We start from the raw sequence: 13,059 nt of genomic DNA on the forward strand, positions 1-13,059 counted from the left end.
AATTTGTCAGTGCAGATGGCATTTGCAGGTATGGCAGAGTCACAAGAACAAGAAAGGTCTTAAACTGCAATGAACGGCTTTACCTTTGGGGAAAGAGAGACTTCTCTGGTTTATAGAATATTATTTCTTTCACATGTCATTCAGCATATGCTTATCCAACCAAAACTGGTCTTGTTATTTGTATTTCACAATATTTCAGGCCAGGATTTTCTTTTCTTTCCCAGAGCTTTAGCTGAACTGCTCTTGCTTGACTGCCTCTGAGCCTGCATCTGATTGCAGAGTGGCTGTGCTTTCACACTGCTCAGATAAAGGGCTTGCACTGCAGTCGTGACTTGCATGGGGCTGGGGTTTTATACCTTTCTTACGTCTAGACCTGCGGAGATGACGACATGCTGATTCATCCATGAATAATCAAAGTGAGCTCCTAGACAGTCTCAAAAATAGACTTCTTTGCTCACTTCTGTTAACCCCAAGCTTCCTGAACAATACTGAGGTGTGGGAAAATAATAGTGTCATAATATGTGTTGTGTGCTGAGACCACGGGAGGAGACATTACAGTAGGGAAGGGAATAAGGTTTAACACAAACAGGAGCTCACCTGTCTATTTTTTAAGCCAGTTATGGCTTTCACCTTGCAGTTGAACAGATCATCCTTTGATTCTCACTGCTGCTGTTTTGATGCCCAGCTCACCGCTCATAGAATCACATGAATTCAAATTTGTAGTATTTACTTCCCATTTAGAATACCTCACATGCACTAAAAAATGCAGAATGTTTCCTTTTATCTTAAACCTCTTTAATAAATTTCACCCTTTTCCCTGAATAATAATTTTTTTTTATTGAAATGAGGTGCTTGAGCATTGGCCAGTGGGAAGAGAGGGACGCTGAACGCTTTCTGGGTTTTACAGGGCAGTACAGTATGGAAGGACTCAGCAGCTGGGCAACTCTGAAATATCTATTTTCCCCTCACTCTACTGTCCCAATGGAATGTCAGGAGTTTGAATTGAATGATATTTATTTCTCTAATGATTTCATTTCAGCACCTACAACTGTGCATAAACTTTCACAGTTTGTCTAGGAGACCAATTCATGACTTTGCTTTAAAAATCAGGCTGAAGATATTTTATTTTCCCTGTAACTCATAAGCAATGTGTCTACAGATTGATGTCCATCCTTAGTTTTATGGAAAAAAAAGTCATATCAGGCAGCATCTGGAATTTATTGTTTATGAATTGGAAGATTTTATCAGTATTTGAGACCAAAAAAAATTTAAGTATTTGGGCTGTCACATTAATTTTGTTATTACTTCTGAGATGACTTCTCTCGTATTCCTCTAATATTCAACCAAAATGATTGTTGTGTTTTTATTTTTACATACACTGTTACAATTATTTTTAGAGTTTAGAAAAACATGTTGTATCCAGTACTCTTTTATATTAAATTAAAAATTACAATAGAAGTATCATAAAGAGCTATGAAATAAAGAACTGGCCTCTGTTTAAAACAGAGGCTTCTGTGAGGCCTTTTGCACCACTGATATTTTTGTTTGTTTTACAATTTACAGACTCTAAAGTGAGGTGACCTTCCATCACATAAACTGCAATGAAGCTTAGGGGTGGCCTTGGGCTCTGATATCAGCTGCACCTCAGTTCAGTAATCTTATTGTCTCTCTCAAAATTAGGTCATCCGGGAGCCAAGTCCTACTTCTTGCCCGTGGGGATATTACGTACCCTGTCTGTCTATACAGAGAGAGCTAAACGGAACCGGTCACCCAATATCTGGAGAAAAGATTCAGGTTAACAGAAATCAATTTTTTCTACAAATGCCAGGAAAGTGCATTATTACTTTTGATGAAATAATATTGTATCTGGCTTATGATGAAAATCCACGCAGCGCCTGTGTGCTGTCTTGTATACAAGAGAAAAACACAAAATGACTTTCTGACCCCCAGCTTTGTGCTGAGGAGCCATGTGACACGTTCCATGAAAACTAACATGTGTAAAGGATCATGTCATTAAATACAGCTGTTAAAGACCTAGAAAGTGAACAATGTGCTACTGACATATAAATAATACCTTCTGTGCACAGTTAAACATTGGTGCTATTTTTGCCAGGTTTTAAGCTCTTTTGAGGCCAACTGGAACAGCTGAAATGGAACATTAAAAAACTGTTTTGATGCTGGGGCACAGATGGCTGTAACCCAATGTGTCAAAATAAATGTTTCATTTTTGGTCTAATGTACAAAAAATAGACCTTCTCAATTACTCCAATAATCACAGGTGCAATAAATGACTCTCTAGCTAAGAAGAGCTATTTCAGATGGGCATTCAGAGGAATTCTATGTATTCTATGTCCAACAATATGAAAAGGTAAATTACCTTAGACCAATGACTTACTGCCTTTGAAAGGGTGCTAACAGCCACAATCAAGCCTGGAGCTTTAATCTTCTATTTGGCAACTGAATTTCACAAACACATGATTGCTCCTTATGACAGAGACAGTTTGAGAAGATGCTGCAGACAACAGATCTGTTAACTTTAAATCAGTGGCATATGTATGCTTGGGAAATTCAGAACGGCTTGAACAGACTTCAGCACTTAAACACTTGTCCGGACTTTATTCTAAAGGCTTTGATGAATAAACAGGGGAGTCAATCAAATACAGGTAAATTGTTTTCAGAGCCAGCATCTGCCCAGACTTACACGTCACAACAAACCAGGTGCATCCACCAGTCTCTGCAGCGCTAGGCAACAACCATCAATCAGTGTCTTGACTGCTGTGTTTGTAGCTCAGAGAACAGCATCTCCCTGCTGGAAAGGGACAAGCCATCAAGGCCAGAGCCACCGCTGAGGTGGTAAAGAGCTCTGAGGAGAAACTTCAAATAACCCCCCAGAAAGCAGTGTGGGGGAAGATAGCAGCCAGGCAGGAGACAAGTGGCTTCAGCTGCCAATACTCAGGCTTCTTGCTTACAACTACAGTGCAGGGCTTTGTTTGTGAGATAGAGCCACGTGAGAGAGGGAATGGTAATTGTTACGCTACAGCACAATGGTAAAATGATTCTCGTTGTCATAACCAACATTTTACTTCCCATGTGAAATTTAAATCAGCTCCAGCTGGTGCAGTGACAGTTCTCACAGCCCGCACAGACTGTCAGGGTGTGGGAGGGAGGGAGAAAAGCAAAGCCAAGCCAAGCCAAGCATGCTTACAGCTGAATCTGGAAGGCACCTCTCCTTTTCCCAGCACAGTGCCCTTCCAGGCTGCTCTGTGCTGCTGTGGCAGAGCTGTGGCTTTGCATTGTTTCCTTCGCAGGGAGATCATGACATTTCTGCTGAAGATGCAGCACTGTCAGTTTTCCTTGGGCACTGCAGGACAGAAAGCAAAGTGAAGTTCCTTTGGCTATAAAGGACCTGTAAAGATGGAAAAGTCTGAAAAAGCCTTTGAATATATTGCACAGTCTTAATCTAAACAACCTGATTTCTTTCATGCCTCTTATAAAAAATATGCTTACAATGTTCCATGTACCTCAAAACATGAATTTTTCTAGGAAAAAAATATTTGGGCCATAATCATGTATTTTTAAACAACCACTAGGGATGATGATCTGCTTGAAGATTAAGTGCTTAGTGTGGGCTTTATATGGGTGACCCAAGAGAGGGTAGGGAGGGGAATGTGGTGCACACAAGAGGTAAAGAACAAAACCATGAACCTGCAGATTGAGTTTTAGGCTGTTAAAATGCTTTTCATAATGATAACTAAAACTCTGACCAATAAAGATACTCCAAGGAGAGGAGTATTAGAAGGTTTGTGAAGCTTCCTACCTTCAGAGGGCCAGCATGAGTGAGAGCAGTCAACACCCCCATCCCTTATGTCTGTGAGAAGGGGATTCTCCAGAGTAGCCACGAATGTCAAAGTGCTTCAGTTTCAGATGGTTATGATAGCTGGCATGCAACGGCAGCCACAGAATCAATTCTGTCTACATTCTGCTTCAATTCCAGATGGATAAATTAGGCCAGTAAGAAATGAAGCAGCAGACAATGACTGGTAAATGACCCAAAAAAACTAGGCCAACAAGACTTCTAAAGAGAGAGATGTCAGAACCACAAAACTTGCTAGAGGCGTAGAGAAGTTGTTGAGTGAGTTAATTGTCAGCATCCCTCAAGGTATTATAGAAAATTCTAAAGTTAAAGTTGAGCAATTCAACCTCTCATGTATGAGAAACACAGCACTTAGTTACTCAAGAAAATTACAGCACTTAATTCTGAGTACAGAATTCAATTTCCAAGGATTAATAAGTAAACACCTTAATTAATGTATGACTTTAAAATAATTAAAATAAGTCCTTTAAGAGATTTAACATCTTTTTCAGACTTTTATTTGTCCTGAATGATCTCCAGAATAATAATTATGCGAGCGTTTCCTATTTGCAATCTTCTACACCAGCCACAGCCAAAAGAGTGATTATAATTAAATTAAATTATTAATGATTTCTGCCTCTAATTGTTATGACTAGATAGTCTGTGGTCTGACTCATTTAACTCTTAACTGGAGCAACTCATCAATATCTAATGGTTTATGGGGGAATTTCCATTTGCAAACTACATGCATCTGAAATAATTTGAATTAGAACCACATGGCTTCAATTCTCTAAAAATAACACATGGTAGTATTGTTTGCTTGTAAATCAAGACATTTTCAAGGAAGAGAAATTTTTTAAAAGGAACTTAAAGTTGCTAATGTATATCTGAAATATATAAAAGGTCTAATTTTGTCTAGCCTGTGAAAAATTGTGTTAAAAATATCACTAATTTTACAACTCCCTGTACCTCTGGGGAGATACTTGCAAGTGAAAGAGCAATTATGGCTACCGAAAAACCTTCTGTGCTTTAAATCGTTCAATCCTTTTATACAGATTTGGATTACCTTTAACACTTAGAAAATTGCAGGATCTGTTTAAAACCAGCAGGAAATACTAAAAATACTCAGAATATTTCAGATTAAAAGGCATAGTCTAAAAACATGATCTGCTTGTCCAAAGCACAGGAAGGCAGTAACAAGCCCTCAGCTGATATCCCTGTAATGTGAATTGACATGTGTGAGTGTGTGAATCTCCACATGTACAAACTGTACACATGTGCACACACACATGCAGTGCAGAGCTGTGTGACTCCTCAGTACCACTGAAAGAAAAATCACCTTTTGTGCTGTGCACAGTCTTTTCAGGTCAGCTTCGTCCTCTGGTGAGTGACAGTGGTGAGGCTTTTTCCAGAACAGGCTCACTTCAGGAAGAGACCATCTGGATGCTGTCTGAGCCACACAGAGCAAAGAGGGAGAGGGAGGATGAAATCCATGATATAGCAAGGAGCTTTAGGGGCAACATACGAGTGAAAAATGAAGAATTCAGATGGCTTAGTACAAAAATGAGAAATTATGCTTCCTGGTAGATGGGGTGCTTTTGGGGAATGTCAGCAGAGGACATTTCCAAACTGGTTGTGGGGCTTATGTTGCACTACTCATAAAAAAAGTAGTGACCGAGCAAATAAAATAATTACTAAAAGAAGGAGCAGGAATCATTTCAATCCACTTTGCCACAGGTCTTTAATCAGAACAACCTTTCCAATATGTGGATGCTTCAAAACAACATAGAAAATCAAGCAGAGCTACATGGAAGAAAAGGCATTTTCAGAAAGGAGGAATAAAGAAGAAGACACTGGATGTCTGGCACTGAAGTTACACAACATACCTGAGAAAGGACAGAAGTGATGCCGTCATAGGACCCAGCATGCTGCAGCAGGCAGGAGAAAAGGAGAGAGTGTGGGGACTGCAGCTTAATTATCTCCCTGGATAAATTCATATCTGGGAGGAGAGAAAAAAGAAAGCAAGGAGCATTTCAGATCACAGCTATGACCTACCCTGTCAGCAGACCTGGGGCTGCCAGGTAAGCTGAGGTCAGCACTGAAGCTGAGCTGCCTTTCTAGAAAGACAAGAAAAAGTGAGTGGAATAAAACTGTGAGCAGTCAGTGCACAAACCAAAGTAATGAAAACCAGGATATGAAAAAACACTGTGCATGAGGCTGGAAAGAGGGACAATAAAGGACCATCTCCTAGTGCAGTCCAGGAACAGAAATCCTGTTCATCACAGTTTGAGGAGTGCAGATATCCACAGGTCCAAGTTCTGGGACTTTGTACAAACAGTAAGTGCAAAACCAGGGCCGTGTCTAGCCAGAAGATGCCGATCTCTGTGCAGTACTTTGGGATCCTGGCACAGAGTTGCTTTACCTTGTTCCCAACAGACTAAAGACTCAATCATTTTACATCAAAATCAAGTACATATATAGAGTAAGGAAGATGAAATTTTGGACTTAGAAATTGGAATAATATTTTGGGAAACTTTTGAGATCTTCAATGTAAATGAGAAAGCTGGAATTATTTTATCAATTACTGGAAAGACAGAAAAATGGAAGACTATAAAGAATGTATTCTACTATCAGCAATACTGAGAACTTTGTAAGAAAGGAAGTAAATTAGAAACATCAAATTCTTAATATAGCTCGAAGTTTGGTCATTATGTACTAGAGAGGAGATAAGGAGGAGTTTGATTTAATGCAGACTGTTAGAGGATAGAGTGGTAACATCTAGTTAAGCAAGCACCATTGTGGTTTCTGTCAGAAGTTAAGTGAGTTTTTAATTATAAGCAGTAACTAGGAACTTTATTATGTTGCAGAATATAAATATTTTCCGTTCTAATGTACAGCTTACAAAGAACCTGGAATAATAAATTCCGGGTAATATAAATAATAAAAAATAAAATAGCACTTAAACTGAAAAGTGCCATGAAGGTCAAAGTCAAGGTTGTTGGAATAAAACACAATTTCATAAGTTCTCCACAGGCAGACATTGTCCTTCCTATTCTTCCTCACCTCGACAATACCCATCTGAAAGGAGGATATTTTTTTCTGAGGCTAAATCTAGGGAACATCAAATATAATGTAAACTGTGTGGAAAATTTTACCCTGTAGTTCTTATAGCACCAAGGTCAAAAATTTGTGTTTGAAGGGAAAAATACATTGCTAAAAGATATGCTCTCTTGAGGTAAAAATTTCAACATACCATATCACTAAGAAATTTTTATGAAGCTAATTACTTTTGCAGATTAAAGGGGAAATGCTACCTTCAGCTCCTAATCACTGGATCTTTTCACACCTTAGCTGCTAGATTAAAGACCCTTCTGTAAAGTACTTTCTACCCATTTAGTTACCTGTGGACAGTGATTAAACCACTCAATTTATTTTTCCCCTCTCTCTCTATAACGTGAACACATTACATGTGTTGCCTTGAAGCGTATTTCCAGTTTTCAGCCCATCTTTAAGGCTACTGTCCAAATATCATCTAATCTTTTGTCATCCTGCCTGAGTTACCATCACAACAGAAGCAGGCTCACTGGTCCTGCTCAATACCCTCCTTTACTCACCCAGGGATTGTGGTTACTTTTAAGATCACACCATTTCAGCAGCCCCTTGTGCCCCTTCAAAAGCCCATCACAGCACCCTCCTCCTCTTTATCCTCCATTTCTCCTTCATTTCCACCCCCTTGTCCTCTGGATCCTTCAGTTTGTGAATGCATGCCAGGGTGTGACCCCATGCTATGACAGAAAGCCTCCATTTAATGAGGTCTGCAGTTTGTCAGTCTCCAGATTAGTTCTAAACCATATGTTGAGCCTTTGCTCTTCACTTAAGTCTAAAACCTGTGGCAGTCAAAGGAAAGTTGCCCAGCTGTACAACTAAAATGAAAAAAGTTTGACTAAAGACTGCATAAATTAAACATTTCCTCACATCCAGCAGTGGTTGCACAAAGAAGGAAAGCCTGTGCTCAGCTGTTCAAAATGCCTCTTTGTCAGTCTTTTTCATTGTTTAACTTATTTAAATTCAAAACTCCTATTTCCTACATAAGATATTTTCTTCTTACTTTGTCTAAATAAAAGGACTTTTGCTAAAGATTTTTTTCATCCTACAGCTCCAGGGCCTTTGAAATTATAACCTGTATGTTTTGTCTGTATCAGCAGTTTCCCTGCATCAACCTACAATGAAATATGTAAGCCACTTATACCACAGACTGTTTAAGTCATTCTAGATTTGATTGGCATATTCTGATCTTCCTGGTTTTGTTAAGCAAGTGGAACCTTAATAACACACTGGGAAGATGAACAGGCTAATGAAGCAGATCGCACGATCTAAAATCATTCCCTTACAGATAAAGTTGAGAACTGCTGATAATAAGAGGATTATTTTTCCCCACTTCCTGTGGTTGTTTTTCACTCTTGGTGTAGTGCTCTGTTATGCAGCTCTCTGGCTCAGTGTGATCTACATACTGAAGAAAAATAACATCTCAGTAAAACACTGATGATTGACTTTTTGTGTAATTAAAAAAAAAAAAAAGTAGTAACTTTCCCTCTTTTCACTCCAATATTACAAAAACATTTTAAGTGCATGTCCACACTAAATGGGTCCTTAATCTAAGACAGCCCACCAGTGTATCAAAAGATGCAGAAAATCTTTCCACAGTACAACTGTGTACAGCTTATTTTTGTCCGGGGGAAAGCACTGTGGGTGAAGTGTAGTTATTTTGAATGTACTATAGCCCTTGACTGGGTGTCACGTTGCTTGTGCTGTGCTGTCAGGTGGAACACAACATCGTTATAATGCTGGAATTAAGGCTTCCATACTGACTCAGAATGGCTGGGGGTTTGTTTTGTTTGTTGCAGCACTTAAACTGTTCCCCTTATTATCCCAGAAGAGATTAGATGGCCATTTAAGTCTCTCCTCCTTGCTTTTTCATTCCTCGTATATAGGAACACAGGGAAGGTTTCAAAATGTTTTATTGCAGATGGAGAGGAACCACCCCTCCATGCTGATCTTGCATTCTTATGCCATCTTGTCAAGGGAACTGGGACTTTCCAGCTTCTGGTTGGGCAATGGGCTCAGGGTTAGCAAGGAAGTGTGAGTTTGAAGGAAAGGGACCTTCCTGGAGCTCACAGCAGAACATATAATGTATAATGACCTAAAGCTGCAGTGAAGCTCTCCCGGTGTGCAAGGTGAGCTGCTGGCTGGAGGAGGCCACTGCACAGAGCCAGAGACAGAAGTATGTCCATCTCTCAGCGGCCAGAGCTGGCACATCCTGCAGGTTGGAGGGGCAGGGCATGTGATGCCCTTCTCAGCAGCCCCAGGGATCTACTCCATCCAGCCTAGGCTCCTTTGCAGGGAAGATGGGATTTACAGACAGCCCATGTGTCAACACAAATTATCATCATTAAGGTACAGACTGCACAGTCAGGCAGGCACTTCCTGACTTCAGCCTGCTCCTTCTCCTGATAGCAATGACAACACTTGGGACAATTATACAACTACTTTTGAAAAAACAAACAACAAAAAACAAGCAAGCAGAAGCTTAATGGAAAATCCTTCAATCCACCTCTTCCATTCTAGTACTCAGCACAGGGAAGGATAGAGAAGCAGAATTTGTGTTACCAGGAAGTTTCAACATCAAAATTCTTCTAAGAACCTCTTCTCTCTAAGTTCCAGGAAGAAAAAAAACCCCAACAAACCAAGAAAAAAAAAAGATAGAAAAGAAAGCTTACAGTGAAATGACTGGATTAGCTCTAGATCTACACAAAAAGCACACATTTAAAAAACACTAAATGTGCAGCATCAAAGCCATAGTGTTAGAAAGCAGCATGAACTCAAATACTGAAAAACAACATCAAAAGCCAGACTGAAGCTGTGAATGAGCTTGCAAAGACTGCCTTAATTCTAACAGTTCCTCAGTTTGGTTTGTTTGACTTTCAGCTTCACTCACACAGTTTGAAATTGGTTGTCTTTTTTGTGATAGCTCCTGGATTTCAAAAGACATTAAAAATACAGATATTCTGTCATGTGGGACATGAAATATCTGGTTAATCAACAGCTTTGAGCACCTGTGATTCAATACCCAGATTTCTGACACATTACTGGAATAGCTGACAGCACTAATACAGTCATTTTGTATGAGGACAGTATCATAAGTGAATAGCCATTTTACTAGTAGGTTTTTAGATATTTACTGATGCAGATGAGACACAAAGCTTGACTTTCATACCCACCTTGGAACATTATGCCCATAATGGTTTCACCTTCTTCCTCCTCTCCCCCAGTGACCAGTTTGGTCCCAGTTTGTTTCCAGCCTCCAAGTCCCTCTTTCAAATTTTGTTCCTTTGCTTTCCTTCCCTTCAAATTACTCCTGAAGCCATGTTGCAGCTCCCTACTCACACCAACCTCTCTCCTTCTGATCAACTTACTCCACTCAACGCGATCCAGTGTTAGAACCTCAGTGTCTTTTTGATTTCTTCTAGCCCAGCATTTGTCTCCCTCATAGAAACCAGTCAGTCCTTGCCTCCATTCCATCATGGTGCCCATGAAGGGGAGGCAAACTGGCCCATTTGGCAGTGAAGATAAGAACCAAGGCTCCCTGTTTTCAAACCTAATCCTAGCTGAGGGCAGCTGAAGTGAATAATTTATAGGGCTGGTCCCTCAGAACCCCTAGGGCTCGCAGCAGCAGCACAAGATGAGTGAGTGTGGTCCCAGCTAGGGCATACACAGCCAAAGAAGGGAGACACTTCACAGTAATAGATTGTGGTATTTTTAGTGGCTACATTATCTGTACTGAACCACTTTATAGAAACAGTAAGAGATGCCCTTTTCTTTAATAGCCATACTTCTTAAAGTTTTCAAATAATGGTCCTTGAAGACAGAACTATTAGAAAATCACTGAAAGGTGTTATTGTGGACATTCTTTTATCAAGCCTTTGTTGAAAACATTGCAGCTGCTTTGGCTGAACTCTGTAAAATCATCCATCTGAGGGCAGTAATTGCTGAGGGCATAAATCATGCTAAATGCTTAACTTTCAGCTATGTTCTAATTAGCAGAGAACAAGGTCTTGCAATGGAAAGAATCAGGGAATAAGTGACTGTAACTGCTTACAGCTCACTAACAAATGGTCTAACAAAAGAAAGTAGTGTGAGAAGAATATGAATAATGTGCTTTATTGCTTTCTCTTCTCCCAGAAATTCCCCCTAGTCCCAAAATAAACTCCTCCTGCTGCTTTCCTCAGGTGTTATTGAGTACCTGGGAAACAAATCAAGGAATGAATGAAAACACTGACTATGCTGGAGAATCTTGCCCAGCAGTGTGCTGCAGGTTAAGGCAAACAGCTGGAGCAGAGTGATGGGCTGATGGGAACAGTCAGTCATTTTGTTGTTCAGACTGCAAGGCACTACACAATTCAAACAGATCAAAATGTAAAGAGACAGCAGTACCTATGGGGTATGCAGACACCGTGTTTACAAAGAACCCCTTACCTCAGAGGCATGGCCAGCTGCACAACTTCAAGGCAGGATATTCATTTGAGGTTGAATAGCTTTAGAGTTTGCAAATTTCTACCCTCCCTGCAGAGAAGTGAGCCCTCTAATATTCTCCTGAATTCACTGATGCTTGCTTGTTTGGCTCCCAAAAAAACTCAGGTTAATAGGCTGATCAGGTAAGGGAATAGAGATTCACTTGCACCTTCACAGACCCCCTAATAGGGAACACAAAGCCATGGCTTATAGTCAAGGTAATTTGTAGAGTAAGTTTTCTTCTTAGGTATTCAATTACTAATTAGAAAATAGTCAACTGGGCACAGCAAAAAAATCCCAAACAACCAAACTGAGAGTTCCTTTCCTTGTGGAGTTAACTAAGCAAGTAAAAGCTGCCTAGAGCACCAAGTTGCTATTGAAATTGCTTAACTGAATTCAGCCAGCCAGCCTTTAAACTCAGCCAATGAATTCTGATTGATCCAGCTGCGCTCTACAGCTTCTTTCTGAATTGGAGGATGCTGCTACAGGAACTTGAATTTATGTTCTGGCAAGGAAGCTGCTGAGCTGCCAATGTCTTCATCAGCCTGACATTCCTTTTCATAGGCAACAAAAACTCAGTGGGAGTACAGGTGGTCTCCCTTTTCTTGTTTCCATGCAAAGAAGATCCTATGATAAAAAGGTTATTAGCCTGATTGTGATGACAACTTTCTTTTTTCCAAATGGTGAAGTGTCAGATAATCTCTTCATTCTAAAAAGGCATATAATTTACAGTGGAAGCTACTTCTGACTCTGTGGAGTTGAAATCAGTTTTGTAAGCCTTAACAGTGTCTGCACAAGAGCAATTTCAGATCTTCAGGCATCCAGGCCACTTAGTTCCATGTCTCCACACATAACCAACCTGAAGCACCTTTGTGACAGAGCATCCAAAGAGGTTTTCTCCAGCTTGGGCTTCTCTGATTGTTAACTAGGCTGTGCTGTTTCACTCATTTCAGCTAACCAGGAGTTTTAGGTCAACTGTCTAATTTCACCTGGGTTTGTTTGGATTTGGTAGCTATCTGTAGGCAGTAGACTGACCAGGCAGGTGTTTCAGAGAGACAGAGGGAGGAGAACTTAAAACTGCTTAAATCCACTTCCGTTACATTTATCTGCCTTCAACGCTTAGTGTTCAAGCGGGGGCTGCCCAATTACCTGTGCTGTCCATCAGAGGTGGCCTTGATTTTGCTTTAAGCACAGACTGCTTTGGTTCAGATGGGATGACTGCTTTCTAGCCCCAGTCAAGCTCCCGTGGTGGGCTAACATCTGGATACAGTGCTCACAGGGTAGCTGGCAGGCAGCTGAGTGGTGAAGAACAGCTGTTTATAGCCACTGACAGCGACTGCTCGGTCACATCGGTGCAGACACAATCACCAGACTTCTTGGGAACGACACATGTGACCAGACATAATGTGAAAAATGTATGCTTTATTTTTACACCTGAATTCATTATATGAGGCTGGTAGGAATTCTTCTCGTAAACAGCCTATGGGACTTCAAATTCAGTCATGGAAACTGGAATTTCTATATGCAGAGAACAACACTACAGCAAGAGCATAGTTTTATCCTGGTAGCAGCTATTCAGATTTCTGTTAATTGCATCATTCCCCGAAAATTATATTTTTTTTGGGTGAAATTCCTCT

General features: G+C 40.3%; 1 long non-coding RNA gene across 1 annotated transcript; it reads right to left on the reverse strand.

Annotated features, from left to right (window-relative positions):
* Positions 1-2,585: 2,585 nt before the first annotated feature.
* On the reverse strand, positions 2,586-11,769 carry LOC148183787 (uncharacterized). Its single transcript, XR_015773258.1, has 5 exons — positions 11,387-11,769; positions 5,740-5,852; positions 5,193-5,303; positions 3,206-3,361; positions 2,586-2,809 (listed from the first exon to the last, which is right to left on the reverse strand). It is a non-coding gene; the product is annotated as an uncharacterized LOC148183787 (long non-coding RNA).
* Positions 11,770-13,059: the final 1,290 nt, after the last annotated feature.

The sequence above is a fragment of the Pseudopodoces humilis genome, chromosome 9 (assembly GCF_049639895.1).
Source record: "Pseudopodoces humilis isolate 2021_Gansu_Grassland_sample_001 chromosome 9, ASM4963989v1, whole genome shotgun sequence".
In the NCBI taxonomy this organism is placed as follows: domain Eukaryota; kingdom Metazoa; phylum Chordata; class Aves; order Passeriformes; family Paridae; genus Pseudopodoces; species Pseudopodoces humilis.